This window comes from Neltuma alba, unplaced genomic scaffold (genome assembly GCF_004799145.2).
Source record: "Neltuma alba isolate B1F8T4 unplaced genomic scaffold, ASM479914v2 tig00013302_pilon, whole genome shotgun sequence".
Classification (NCBI taxonomy): Eukaryota; Viridiplantae; Streptophyta; class Magnoliopsida; order Fabales; family Fabaceae; genus Neltuma; species Neltuma alba.
In genome coordinates this window covers 1-15,267 of record NW_021637582.1, presented here as the reverse complement: position 1 = coordinate 15,267, position 15,267 = coordinate 1, and the positions used below count along the sequence as shown (strand labels likewise).

At 33.4% G+C, this 15,267-nt stretch overlaps 1 long non-coding RNA gene across 1 annotated transcript; it reads right to left on the bottom strand.

Annotated features, from left to right (window-relative positions):
• Positions 1 to 6,666: 6,666 nt before the first annotated feature.
• On the bottom strand, positions 6,667 to 8,598 carry LOC114736089 (uncharacterized). The gene is made up of 3 exons (XR_003739324.1): positions 8,519 to 8,598; positions 7,261 to 7,341; positions 6,667 to 6,919 (listed from the first exon to the last, which is right to left on the bottom strand). It is a non-coding gene; the product is annotated as an uncharacterized LOC114736089 (long non-coding RNA).
• Between the last annotated feature and the right edge of the window lie 6,669 nt (positions 8,599 to 15,267).

Sequence of the window (15,267 nt, the reverse complement as noted above, 5' to 3'; positions counted from 1 at the left end):
TCTGATAAGAGAAAATACCCCAAAAAAACGATAGTGAGAAGCTTTCGTGGATACATTATCCCTCCACAAACATATATATATCCAAAGTCTAAATTTGATTCTGGTAAAAAAAAAAAAAGGTCTAAATTTGATTGGTGCATACCTCAGTCTTACTCTCCATTTCATAAGAAGCTGCCTCTAATTATCTCCTCCTATATGAATATTTTATTTTAGCAGTATCATCTTGGTTTAAAATTAAAATACCCCTTAGTTGACGTCAATAATACACCTAAATAATACCACTATATATAAATACTATATATATATTGATGGTGCATATTGATTGTCTAATAAAAAAAAAGGAAATAATGCATGTACAATAGTTTTGAAAGGAACCAAAACATATCACAGAATTAGCATGAAAAGAATTCAAAGCAATGCTAGCTGTGCAAAATTGTTATGTCTAAAAGCCGAGAAGAGTTGCATAATGTTAAAGTTACATGATTCATTCACTACATAATCAATCTAAAGGTTAAATATTTACTAAGAGGAAAAGAAGTTAAGAAAGCACTTTTTGCGGCATTGTCAGGGGCCTTCGAAGATATACTTATGGCAGGATTTTTAAAGTATGTGGCAAAAAAATATGACTTAAACACCCCTTAAAGTTGGATGTGTACTGACATATTATGATTAAATTTATTAAAATTCTTTTTGCCAACATTGTGATGAAAATATTTTGTGGACGATATAACTAATTTAAAAATGTAACAAAACCGGCAATCTTTAATTTTTACTTGAGGAGATATGTTTTTGTCTTCTTTAGTAACTTGTTATGTATTGGGAAACCAACCAAACAGGTATAAACTTGAATGAAGTGTTTTTTTTTTTGGGTTAATTTTTATTGTTCATTCTTTTTAGATCGTCTTATTCTTTGTCTTTCTTTTTCCTTTTAGCGTAACCGATCTATAATCTGGACTTTGGTGCTTTAATGTGGTCTGAAAAAGTAGTGTAGAACAAATGGGTATAAGGATGAGAAGATATTCTTGTTGCTCAAAAAAAAAAAAAAAGAATATAGCATCTTTTGTCACAACAATATAAATAAAAATATGTTACGTACAGTTTTAGTATTATGACTGTAAACCAATATTATTTTTTTAAAATATTAATTTTGATGTAGTCTCAATTTGCAATTGTTCAACGAGCGTATAATCTATTTTATTAAATTGAGCCTTCAAAATGAAAATATGTTACGTACAGTTTTAGTATTAATTAGGGAATTTTCAAAATGAAAAAAATACATCCACAAGAATAAATTTATAAATAACAGCCAAGTGTAAAATTGTACTTAGAGATACTTTAGAATGTTGGAGTCCAGATGCACCTAAAAAATATTTTAAAGTGCCGGACAAACCACAAAATATTTTAGGATACTTAATGCACCTTTACCCTATAAAAAAAATTAAGCTTTCCAAAATGGATATATAAGTAAAAGCTGAATTTCTCTAAGACTAGCCAAACAAAGACATTGACCAAACACTAAATCAAAATATATTCATGTTAATAACCCAACAAATAGTTGAGCATAGATGAAATTGGCAGGGTAGACTATTCAAACATTAAAGTTGTCCCCAAAACAAGTTGATTAAATAAGGGAGCTAAGAAAATTATGTCAGTGATGAAGAAAATTTTTGATCCTATAAGTGGTCTGTCATCACATAATTAAGGACCATATTTTCGTTATCATTTTTATTATATAGGTTATAAAGTAACCCCATAAAATAGGTTATGAGTAATGAGAAGAACGTAACTTTGTCGTCTCTTCAGAAAATATAATTCCACTTCTTGGGCCACATTTTCATTTTCTCGGCATTATTTCATTTATGGTCAATCTTGTAGGCCATATGTATAGATGATACCTCCAAAAGAACATTAATTACTATTGAGAAGAAGCATGCATCGACAGATTGTCCTTACCCTTCACAAGATATCTATCAAAAGTCTACAATCTTTAGTTCATTGGATGGATGCATTGGTACATGGACTGCTTGACTTGTAATTAGACATCAAAATCACACTCCATTTCACACGAAACAACTCACATGTGTGCGTGTTTGTAATTTTAATTCGGTAATGCCATTTTAGTTTACCCAAGGAAAATACAACAATTGACTTCAAAAACACATGAATAGTTCATAATTTAATTTTTTTTCCAGATTTTATATATTGTATATGGCAAAAAAGAGCATGTATTTTTGTATGTATATTTTAAAAGACACAGACACTCTATGATGATACAATTTCTACACCACAGACTTGAAGGGAACATTTTGTGCAATTTTTTTTAAGCATTTTGAAATATTATAGTGAAGGACAACATCCTAACAAAATTAAATTTGGTTTAGTATATATGAATATAGGATGGCACATACGTTAAAGGAGGTTTGAATTTTATTGTTGAAATGAAAATCATTCTAGTGGTTACTCTCCATTTGGATGGGAAGAAAGAAAGAAAATGGAAAGAGAGAAAATGGGGAGAAGAGAAAACTGGAGAAAAAATATTATCACCCCTCCTATTTGGATAGACAAGAAAAAACAGGAAGGAAATAAAATGAGTAAATATATGAATGATTAAAATACCCTTATTCTTATATCAAAATGTATCATGATTAAAATTAAATTAAATATCATAATGAAAAATTATATGATTATCAAATTATTTTGTAAAAAATTATTTTTCTTCTACAAGAAAAAATAACATTGTGTAATGCTAAAAAAACAACCAAAACAATATCGAATGGAAACGAACGATGTTTTATTTTTCGTTGAAGCAGCATGTTTTAGTCATATTTGATTACCTTTTGTATTTGGAGACCAAATAAATGTATGTAAATTTTAATATATAAAATCATTTTTTTGGTTATATTTTATTGTTCATTCTTTAAATATCTTCTTTTCTATTTTGAAAAACTGACCTAGCCTTACTAGAAGGGGTCTGAATATGTTGTTGCCTGCGTAAAAGGGTCTTACGGCGAGATATTTTTGTCACTAAAAAAGATAAAGCACAAGATATTTTCTGTAAATTCTTTGCTTAAATATTTCAATATTGTGATTGGAATTTCCATTTATATTATTGAACCATTAATTTAATATCAATATCGTAGCTGAATATTGGTTGCAATAACATTGTAAAAGATGGACTTAAAATTGATCCGTAGATATTACATACACATATCTCAAATATTTGTTAGCAACGCACACACATGTTATCACCGTGTGTTTTTAAAATTCCAAAAGCATATACATTTTGAACTCAAAAAAAGTAGCATTTTTGTAGGGAAAAAATGTGTTCACAACTATTATTATTACCACCACCATCACCACCACCACTATCACCACTACCACTACCACTACCACCACTACCACCACTACAACCACTACCACTACCACCACTACAACCACTACCACTACCACCACTACAACCACTACCACTACCACCACTACAACCACTACCACTACTATCATGACTACTACTATTACTATTGTTACTATTATTACTACTATTATTGTTGCTGCTGCTAGTAGGATGTTGAAAATTTTGAAGTAGTATTGTAACTACTTGTAAAAATGTCTTCCCAATAAATAATGGCGATTGTTATTTGTCATCAATGAAAAATTAGGCATAAATTTCATGTAAGAAAATCAGGCAAAAAAATTGATATTTACAAGGTAAAATTTCATATTTATAAGTAAATCAATTTGTAAAAATGTAAAATTTGTACAGAAAAAAATGAATTTCTGAAGGCCTCTATATATTTGATTTTCTAATGTGGTTCATATGAATAATTTTCCATTTAATCGAACAAACTGCATCTTTGAAGAACCACAACCCAAACTGCAGAGATTTGCAATCGAAGATTTAAAGTCCCCTTACCAAAAGAAGTAATAAGTAAATTGCAATACCCCTGAACAAAAATAAAGATATTAATTGAAAAATTGAAATAAAGAACCTAAAGGGAGTGGTATTTATCAAGGAGGATCTTAAAAATTATAATTATTTAGAAAGACCAAAAATTAAAATAAAGACCTCTCGATATGTGAAATTGCTAAATGGGTTCCTCAATATGAAAAATGGCTTCAGGAGACCCACTCCTATATTGCAAACATGAAATGATGGTGAAATATCCAAAATGCCCTTCTTTCTTTCTCTTCCTCTCTAGTTCTCCTTCCCTTTCCTTCTTCTTTTCCTCTCTCTCTTCGTCCTTCTCTTTGCTAGTGGCTTTACCTTCACCGTTGATGTAATAACGCCATCTTTGACCGGTTTATAGTACTTGGAATTGTGATGGTGCATTAGGGCAGGATTGGAAGAGGGTTTTAAGGATTATGAAGGAGGTTTTTGGGATTTAAAGGATCTACAAGGAGTTGGGAATTGGGATCAAAGGAGAAGGAGTGGCGGTGTTTACGATGGGGTCAGAAGGTGGTGACGTCAACGGTAAGGATGAGAAGGGGTTGGCAAGTAGTAATGTGACAATCATCATAAAAGTTTTGGAAAAGGTGGATTTTAGTGTAAGTTCCTTGTAAATATTGAAGCTGCCACTGAAATGGATAGAAATTTTGAGCTTGCTGTTACTACTTGACAATCGAAGAGGTTGTTAGTTTTAATTTTCATATGTAAATGATTGAGCTATGATATAAAATTATATTGAATGCAAACGTGATTTCCTATCTTTTGTTGGTAACTTCATAATATTTTTCAAACATGATTTTCTACCACTCTTTTGAATTCAAATGGCTAATTGCAGAAACTGGTTGCTGTGATTTTAACACAAAATCTTAAATTCGTATGAATTGCTTATTAGAAGTTGTCATTCGCCTTACTAAACTTGTCATTCATTTTACTGAACTTATCATGAATTACTTATAATAACTTGTCATCTGTTAAAGAAATCTAAAAATTCTGTCATTTTAACACAGAAACTTAAATTCCTATGAATTGTGTATCAGAAGTTGTCAATTGTCTTGCCAAACTTGTCATTCGCTAAGGAATTGTGAAAATTCTATTATTTTAACACAAAAACTTAAATTTCTATGAATTGCGTATCAGAAGTTGTCATTCGCCTGAGTAAACTTGTCATTAGTTTTACTAAACTTGTCATGAATTGCTTATCAAAACTTGTCATCTGCTAAAGAAATCTAGAAATTCTGTCATTTTAAAACAAGAACTTAAATTCCCATGAATTACTTATTAAAAATTGTCATTGGCCTTGCTAAACTTGTCATTCACCGAGGAATTATGCAACTTGTCATTTTAACATAGAATCATAAATTCCTATGAATTGCTTATCAGAAGTTGTTATTCGTCTTACTAAAATGGTCATTCGCCTGACTGAATTTGTCATAAATTGCTTATTAGAACTTATCATCTGCTAAAGAAATCAGGAAATCATGTCATTTTAACACAAAAACTTAAATTCTTATGAATTGCTTATCAAAAGTTGTCATTCATCTTGCTAAACTTGTCATTCACCACGGAATTGTGCAAATTGTCATTTTAACACAATCTTAAATTTCTATGAATTACTTATCAGAAGCTGTCATTTGCAACACCTCACTTTTATATACTAATAATAGGATCATTTTAACGTCTGTGAATTACTAACACCAGGTTTCCATCCTGGGAAAAGACAGGGAAATTTTTTTTTTTTCGTTTAACATCAGAATCCGTTGATCAAATATTTCAAACCTTCAGATTACTGATGAGTGATCCAATAATAACCCTGCTTTCAACTTAATCTATTATCATCTAAAATAATTTCATACTATACAATCTTATAATATTATATTAAAAATAAAGCAACGCTCTTGGTTGACAGCATATACGTGCACCTGGCAATGCTCACCTCCTTCTTCTAAAGGATACAAAATAATATTTCCATAAAGCAAGTAAAGTTACTTGCCCGAATAATTTGCTATACAATTTACAAAATTATAACAGGTATCTCTGCTCTTCAACCAGCCACCTTCTTCTTAAACAACCTCCTTGTTCTTCGGGCTACTAGCTTTCACTGTTCATCATAAATTGGGGGGTGAGATTCCGAAGAATCCCCGTAATAGTAATTTCCATCACACAAATGTGTAGATCACATAAAACATGCAAAACAAGCCAAAGTGGAACATAACCTTGCAAGCTAATACAATTAAGCATTTATGCGCAATGACAGATAGAAAAGCTGAATAAATAATGCACAAATACCTGGCGATCACTGTCCCATGTCTATTAGACAAGCTGAATAAATAATGCGCTAATAATTGGCAATCACTGCCGCGCATATAATTGGCAATCACTGCCGCGCAAATAATTGGCAATTACTGCCGCGCATATAACTGGCAATCACTGCCGCGCAAATAACTGGCAATCACTGCCGCGCATATAACTGGCAATCACTGCCGCGCATATAACTGGCAATCACTGCCGCGCATATTGTAACACCTATCCCTTATATACTAGTATAATTATTCTATTTAAACATGATCCATTAAAAGCCAGGTTTCATCCTGGGAATTATATATATTTTTATTTCCATCCGGCCCTTCGAATCCTGAATTAAGTCAACTATAGCCAATAGGGTTTAACATTTGACACCCTGGCCATTGGCTCACACGACGAGATACGTAATTAGATACACATAATTTTAGGCCAAATAATAATTATATCAAAAAAATTTGACCATTTCCTTCAATAGCAGTCATTATGATCTATCTGCCCTTAGTCATCTCCTTATGGAGGAATATTTACATACCAAAATAGATATACAATATATATCTTTACTCCAAAATAAGATGCATTTTAAACAAAATATATATGTACAAATGATCGCCAGCTTCCTGCACTTTTAAACTCCACCGATCACTACTCCCTTGCCCTTAGGAGTACTTGCTCTTGCTGTATTACATGGAAGAAGGGGTGAGATTCTAAAGAATCCCAGTAGTAACAAATTTCCCTCACGTAATCATACAAGATCACAAACAACATGCTACACAGGCCAAAGAGAACAACACCTTGCATCCAAGTATAATCAATGATGCATATACACCATACACCCATATAGCTAATCGCTATCTATCGCGCCCACATTCCAAAATAAATGGAAACCAGCGCATATTGTCATGACAAATATTATTATGCAAAGGCAACTTACATGTTCTCATGCACAATCAGCATAAAGGCACATCCAAGCATGTGGCAATCCATGCACAATCACATTAAAGGAAAAGAGTTACTACCTTTTGCTTTTTCTTCTGTACTCCCTTCCCCTTGTCTCCTTCTTGGCTCCCTTCTTAATGGATTCGAACAAATATCAAATCCTATAAATTATTTGAGTAAGGGCAGATTAATATATATATATATATATCTAGATATTCATCTAGAGCGTTACATTAACACATTAACTCATTCCTTATAATTTAAATCCTTCATGATCATTTTAACGGGGCATCACGTTTTGACTTCCATCCTCTTAAGACTCCTATTTGACATACATATTCATAATATAACACTTATATAAGCCTATAAACTCCCTATTTAAACATTTTGCATTTGAACACCCCAAACACCATCTATCATTCAAACAGCACCATTTTGCCACTGTTTCTAAATTTTTTTTCCAGCATCAAGCTTCAACCAAAACATTATTTTTATTCCTCATTATATATATATATATATATATTCACCCTCTACACCCTTCCTTCACAAATTCCAGATTGCCCTATCAATCAGGTATATGTAATTAATACCATGAGATTTAGTCTCATCCCTCAAATCATAACATCAACGTTGCTGAGACAAACACCAAACATATACACACATATCGTGCTTTAATTAGTTCCCAATCTCAACATTTTCCTTCGCTTATGAAAATTCTAGATTTTGGCATTTTTTTTTTTCCATTTTAACTCCAAGAAAATCTGTTCACTATAATTCAGAACATGGAGCCAAAACCGAAAGAATATATATAAAGAGCCCAATTCGTTCTCCCCATGCTTCGGTCTCAAATGGCTTTGTTCTCTCTCTCTCTCTATATATATATAGAGCTGATACTTTCAGCGTTCAAGTGCTTCTTGACCAGTAAAATCGAACAGCATCCTTCCCTCCCTAAGTCTGACATTTTTCTTATTCAAAGTACGCACTCTTCGATCCCTCAATAACCACACAGGGCATATAAAATCAACATATTATAATCATACAACCAAAAATAATTAATTATATTTAGACTCGTTAATCATCTATTACCCAAACCAGAAGCCATTTCCTTAAATAATCAAACCCCTGTTTCAGAAACTTTAACCAGAGCAATCAACCGTGAAAAGCAAGTGCAGAAATCTCAACCACAAGCTTCATCCTAACCATTAAGCACGTTTCTACAGCTTGACTGTCATGCTGTTCACTTTCTCCCTCAAAAACCAGATTTCATCTTCATCATCGTCTTGCAACATATGACCAAATAACAGAAAATAAAGATGGAAGAAGGTTCAGGAGACTCACCTTGTTTAATTTCCACTTTTAGATGAACCGATTCTCTCCTCTACTAGCCTTTCCCTTTCTTGATCTTTCTCAAACTCTCCCGGCTCTCCCTCTGTTTGCACTTCGAATGGCAGAGGAAAGTAAGAAGGGAGAAGATATTAGGGTAGAATAAGTCGGTGAGGGCGTGTGAAATAACTATTATACCCTTTGGTCTTCATTTCCCTTCAATTTGATCCTTCTCTATTTTTCCAGGATAATCAGATAATTCCAGAAATCAAACCTGGTTATTTTATATGGATTTTCTTCTTCCATTAGCTTCTTTAGTCCATGAAATAATTTTCCTAAAAATCTCAGCTCAAAAATTATCCTCTAACTATTTTTCCTTGAATTTCCAAGAAAATAGGTCCTAAATTCTTGAAATTAACTTTATAATTATTTAGACCATATTTTAAAGGTCTTAATCTCAACAATTTCTCTAAAAATTTCTCCTTCAACATGCTTTACTCAAATCCATAAAATTTGGGATATTACACATATAACTGGCAATCACTGCCGCGCATATAACTGGCAATCACTGCCGCGCATATAACTGGCAATCACTGCCGCGCATATAACTGGCAATCACTGCCGCGCAAATAACTGGCAATCACTGCCGCGCAAATAACTGGCAATCACTGCCGCGCATATAATTGGCAATCACTGCCCCATGTTTATCAGCTGCACGTGGTCACGGTTAAAAATCCATGCAAGGAATTAAGGATTACATGTTCTCATGCTTTAGAAAAGTAATATGGCACAAACAGACATGCAGCAATCATACACAAGTGTAAGGGAGGAAAGAACTACTACCTGGTCCGCATCCCTCCAAATCAAACCTTACCGTTCTCCTTTCTTTCTGCTTCTTGGTGGGCTTTAGCAGATATAAAAACCTATTATATTAGTAAGGGTAGGTTAATGCTTGATCCAACATAATTTATAAATTAAATAACTCTCTTTAAATCCCAATCTCTTTCAATCTCTACCCTCACTTAATAGTTGGTCATCCTGGACAATTTTTCCTTATTTAAACTATTCTCTTTGGAATGTTTCCTTCCTTATCTCAACCCATAGTGTTACTTTACTTTTCCTTATTCCACCAAATAAATTTAATCTAACACTCCAAAATAAATCTACAAACTTTTCTAGTTATTATTAGCAACTCATATACCTTTAAGATCCTTACTTAACTTCAATAATTCGAAAATTCCAACTAACTGAAACACTCTCCCAAGTATACATATATATTAGGCTCTTAGCTTCGCCTTTCTCCCATATCAATTAATATTTACTGAAGCAACTTTTTCTTCTTAAATCACTGAACCAAGCGGACACTTATACACATAGACTCATATATATATATATATATATATATATAAAATCATGCCTAAACTTCCTCCCAATTCCATTTCAATTTCAATGTTTGCCACTCATACTTCCACGGCTTTCCCCCATACACACACACACACACACATTCACTAATATATATCCAAATAGCTTCGTTCTCTATATATATAACTTAGCCACTTTCTAACCTCCATAAATGTTTCGTACATCAGCACCCATATTCTGGATTTTGTTCTTTTTACTGATTTGAAAACGTTCACCAAACTATCACACAGCACCATCTAAAGCTCTTTTGCATAATATCTGAACTTCCCTTACTTTTGTTACTATGAACCGACACTATACAACCAAAACAGGGAACTCCATGTCACTTAATTAAAACGGAGCTTGGGGTTCGAAAACCGTCACTTCACAAACCAATATCACATACGGCCTCATATATACACTGAATAGTGCAATTTTCCCCCTTTAATTCCACCAGAACCTGACGCTACCCGCATCAGAAACAACAACAACAACTATTCAAGTTTAACTTGCAGAGGAGATAAGCAACATGCAATATAATATGCTCACTCCATGAACTTAACTCATTATCATCCTAAACCAGCCACTCAACCCCTGTTCGGCCAGCAACAAAACAGAGCAAGGAAATCCACATGCAAGCTAAAAATCATACTCCATCATCATCAACAAACACTACTCTTTCATCATCATTGAGCTTCAGACTTAACCAAGAGTTTCTCTCACTAGAACCCAAACTTCTTTCATCATTAACTCTTCAAACACGCAGCAAACCAAAGAACGAAGAGTAGAATGATGATCAGAGGGCTCACCTGAATCTGAAACTCCGTTTGCATGCAGGAATCTGACCACCGATCACTACCTCCGATCACCAACTCCGGTACTGCTTTTTCCCGTGCTCTCCCTCTCTCGCTTTCCGTCTCTCTCTCTTTTCCTTCGAGTGGCCGAATGAAAAATCAGGAGGAAGAGTGTTATCTTATGTTAAGCGGTGAGGCAGTACACGTGTGATGAGGAAGTAAAAACAAACGAAATGTCCACTTTGCCCTTACGCTCATTGCTTTCTTTCACTTTCATGCTTCCTCTATAATTCTGAGATAAATAGATAAACCCAAAAATTACTCCACTATGTTTTATATGGATCTTTCTTTTCGACTAGCTTCTTTGATCCATAAAATAATTTCTCTAAACATTTTGGGTCAAAAATTAACTCATAACTATTTTTCTTGAATTTCCAAGAAAATAACTCTTAATTCCAGAAATTAATCCTTAACTCATTTTAAGGATTTTATGCCTCAAATATCTTCTTCACTATCTCAAATGATCATCCTAAAATTTTCAGATTAAACATAAATCTCTAAGTATTTTTCCATAATTTTCAGAGAAAATAAACCATTTTTCTCTTAAAATTATCTATTAAAAATATTTAAGCTATTTTTGGGGAAATACCTTTTCCAATATGTCTCTAAATCTTAAAAATCAATATTCCATAATTTTTCCCCAATTGTGATTGAGCTATTAAATAATTTTAATGAACTTTCTCTTTTCTACTCATCCTGAGTCATAAAATTCGGGGTGTTACAATTCTCCCCCCGTAAATAAAATTTCGTCCTCGAAATTTAGATAATTACCTTGTGGCATAAAGTCTGGATATGACTTTTGCATTTCTTCTTCTACCTCCCATGTAGCTTCTCGTGGTGAGAATCCCTTCTAGACCACTTTCACAAATGGAATACTTTTACTTCTCAATCTTCTCTCTTGTTTGTCAATGATTCGTTCAGGTTGCACATCATAAGTCAAATCATCTTGTAGATCTATTTCTTCATGTTCAATGACATGCTCTTAGTCTGGTTAATACTTTTTCAGTTGTGACACGTGAAAAACATTATATAACTTACTCAACTATGGAGGTATAGCTATCTGATACACCATTGGGCCTACTTTTACAAGAATTTCAAATAGTCCTATGTAACTCGAATTTAATTTCCTCATTTTCTTTGATTTTCCTATGCCCATAGTCGGTACTATTTTCAAGGAAACATAATCTTCCATCTCGAATTCCAACGGTCTTCTTCTTTTATCAATATAACTCTTCTGATCTTTATAGATCAACTTATGTATGTAGTTGGGGATACATTGAGGAAACATGGTCTCCCACCTTCAACGTTGACTATCTTCTTTGCTAACTATGAAATTTTCTCAGTGCTCTAACTCATGTCATGATAGATCACATCCCCAATGCTAGATACTTGACATCAACTAAGACTTGTTAATGGCATCCATCATTCTGAGTACCTAAATATCAACCAAGGTATATCAATTGCATCAATGATTCTAAGTATTCGGCATCAATCAAAACATGTTAATGGTATCAACCATTCTGAAAATCTTACTTTGTTATTTTCTACCTTACCTTTGGCATTATCTCTTAGTACTCAATCCATTGATATAATATTTGGGGACTTTTTCTATTCCTCTTACTTTCTTACCCCAAACTTAGCTTGCCTAAATGCATTCTACTTGGGACTTGCAGCACTACACTTTGTTAACTCTTACTTTCCTTTGTTGACCAATTAGAATTGAGCTCGGTCTATTTAGCAACTTGGCTATCTGAAGAAAAATCAAGGATACTCTCTCTGTGATGGTTAACCAGTCTCAAGAAATTCTTTATTCTAAACTCATCTAAGGTCATTGTCTTCCCAGAGAAAACTGCTTTACTTTGGGCATTAATAACTCTCCTTTGGGTCTTCTATGACCATAAGATCTAACTGCGATCTTGAGATCTAACTGTGATCTCTCTAAGCCCACTTCTTGGATCTAACTGTGATCCCTTTCTAGGAATTTTCAAGACCAAAGAATGAAGTTATAGAATAACTTTATCTCTATGAAATCTGGCAACCATACTGATAATTCTCCAAAACTGATCTTAGATACCCACATTGCTTCTTAGACCTTACTCATTCCTTTTGGCAACTCCAACATTATCTCCTTACACTTCTCATTTAACTTCATTATCTTATTCTCAACTTTCTCAAGCTTTATATCAATTCGTCCACCATGTCGGCTAGCTCTTTGAGCTATTTATTCATCCTTGTGGCCATTAGAGTCAACATTATGCTTAGGCCACATACCATACTTGCCCTACCTTAGTATAGGGTCTTACCACATACTATACTTGCCCTGCCTTAGTATAGGGTCTTACCACTTCTAATAACTTTAGATGGCACAGGGAGAGAACTCATGATACTGCCTTATCTCTCTCAAGGCTGCCTTAACTGTTCAAAGCTTAGGTCGCCACTTTGCCTTTATGATAAAGAATAGACTTATATCCCTATTTGGCTTTCTTAACTCTTGCCATTACACTCTGGTAAGGGAGTCTCTTAACTTTGACTCAACCTCAGGGAAAGTCTCTTTACTCTGCGTTAGTGGCTACCTATACTTTCTTATGAAAACATATCATTACCTCTCAACCTGACTCATCTAAGTACTATAGAAGTGGCATCCATCTTGCAATTAAGGCAATAATACTCATTAAAGTGTTTAGCATGAAATTCATCTAATTGTAATGTCAATTTCTTTGGCAGTTAGCTATTTGGTAGCATAAGAGAATTTTCCTTAAATCTTCCATAGTATTCTGCTAGACGCAAAGGATATCTGATCCCATCATTACTCTTGGCCCTTAATGTATTTTATGCTTTCATTAGCATAAGGTCAACTCCATATCGCCTTGCCTCGGCTGCTTTTCTCTTTCTCTCAGAGGACCAGTTCCCACTATCTTGGGAAACATTCAGTGGTCAAGACCTTTCTCATACTAAGTTTAGCAGTCAACTATTTTTAGGTTCCTCTGAAAACTCTTACTGCGTACCATAACTCTTTTACTAAACTGCCAATACTAAACCTCAACTGTAAAAATTATATCTTTAACTTCATTAATGACCTGAGTACTTTATTCGTGTACCTTACAAATATCATAGGCATACTGTTTAGTCCCAACTTTTCTGAGTATTTGAATATCATTCAAATATATTCCTGTTGAGCAGGCACTATAGTTAGGCATCTGACTATACCTTTGCCTTTACTCATCTTGTCCCTTAGTAGCATTTATAATAATAGTATTGGAATCAAAAGATATATCTTCCTGCTCCCGGACTAATTTGCACCATAATTTGATCTTCTCAATAAATGTAAATAATTTGAATTTTACTTCTTCAAAACTTCAACTCTTACATACCTTTGAAATCTGCTGCTTTATTTGATCTTGTTTCCTTAATGACTCCACTTGTATTGGCAAAGCAGATTAGATGTTGAACTAAATATGGTCGAAAACATAAGCTATTGTTGCTGCTGCCCCTTTCCTTTCGTCTATATATATATATTTCATTTTCTTTCTTGTCTTTCTTATGATTTTGTTAATCTCTTTTATCATTCGTCATTCATTATTAAGACAGTTTAGAACCTATCGCATAAGGTTCACAGGGAATCTTCCTTCCTTCTCATGTACCCCTATTTGTCTACTTCTAGCTGGTATGGAACATCCTTCCACTATTCAAAAGAATAGTTCCTAAGAATAGAAACTTAACATGCTAACATTCAAAAGACAAGCAGCTAATAATTTTAATCACATTCTATTATATTCAAGCTTCTCAATTTCCAACTCCTTTGCATCATTGATCATTCGATGGCTACTAAAATTTCCTTATCTACCTTTTAGAACCTCAACAAACCTCAAACAACAAGTTTCAATCAATTTCAACTACTCTTTCACTAACTTGCTATTAACAAGCATCAATCATCAAAATAACACTGTTATATAATTTCCTTGACTATAACCATTTACACATTTTCACTGAATAGCCCTTACAGTTATGCATCAAGCTTATCATTAGCTCTCTTATTCTAATTTATTAAAAATAATCCTCTAACTTCGTACCCAATTCTCATAATCATGTATACTAGATTCACAGGTCTAGACTATCTCTTGGGCTCAAATATTTGTTGTTTATGACACATATCCAAGAGGTTCTCTATTCATAATGAGTTTCTCAAGTCTTCATCCCTTTCAATTGTTGTCTCATAGTACTTTCTCTTGTCTATTCAGGAATCTAAGCTAGCTTACAGCTATTGTAGATTCTCTTGTCTCATGGCACTTCTCAAATCATACTGCTAAACATCTAGTTCATCATCAATTGAACTTAAAATAGGGAACATCATCAAACTCAAGAAGATCAACACCATCTAAAATACAAACCTCAAGCATACCTCAAACTTATCTTAAATATACCTCAAACACATCAGATTAATATTTATTCAGATCATATTATTAATTCATATCTCATTAAATCCGATTTAGCCTGAAACGATGCTTCATA